Source organism: Nematolebias whitei, chromosome 18 (genome assembly GCF_014905685.2).
Source record: "Nematolebias whitei isolate Nwh7 chromosome 18, NemWhi1, whole genome shotgun sequence".
NCBI classification, from domain to species: domain Eukaryota; kingdom Metazoa; phylum Chordata; class Actinopteri; order Cyprinodontiformes; family Rivulidae; genus Nematolebias; species Nematolebias whitei.
The window spans coordinates 40,936,236-40,936,455 of NC_056515.1; the positions used below are offsets into that span (position 1 = coordinate 40,936,236).

Here is a 220-nt window from a genome sequence, read left to right on the forward strand (position 1 = left end):
TTAACTTGTATAAATAAAGGCTGAATGAATGAATCAGTGGGATTAACCTGTATAAATAAAGGCTGAATGAATGAATCAGTGGGATTAACTTGTATAAATAAAGGCTGAATGAATGAATCAGCGGGATTAACTTGTATAAATAAAGGCTGAATGAATGAATCAGCGGGATTAATTTGTATAAATAAAGGCTGAATGAATGAATCAGCGGGATTAACTTGTA

General features: G+C 31.8%; 1 protein-coding gene across 1 annotated transcript in view; it reads right to left on the minus strand.

Annotated features, from left to right (window-relative positions):
- The window catches only part of wdr41 (WD repeat domain 41), a gene marked incomplete at its 3' end in the record, with an annotated part of 21,860 nt that overhangs the window by 18,118 nt on the left and 3,522 nt on the right, over positions 1-220 (minus strand).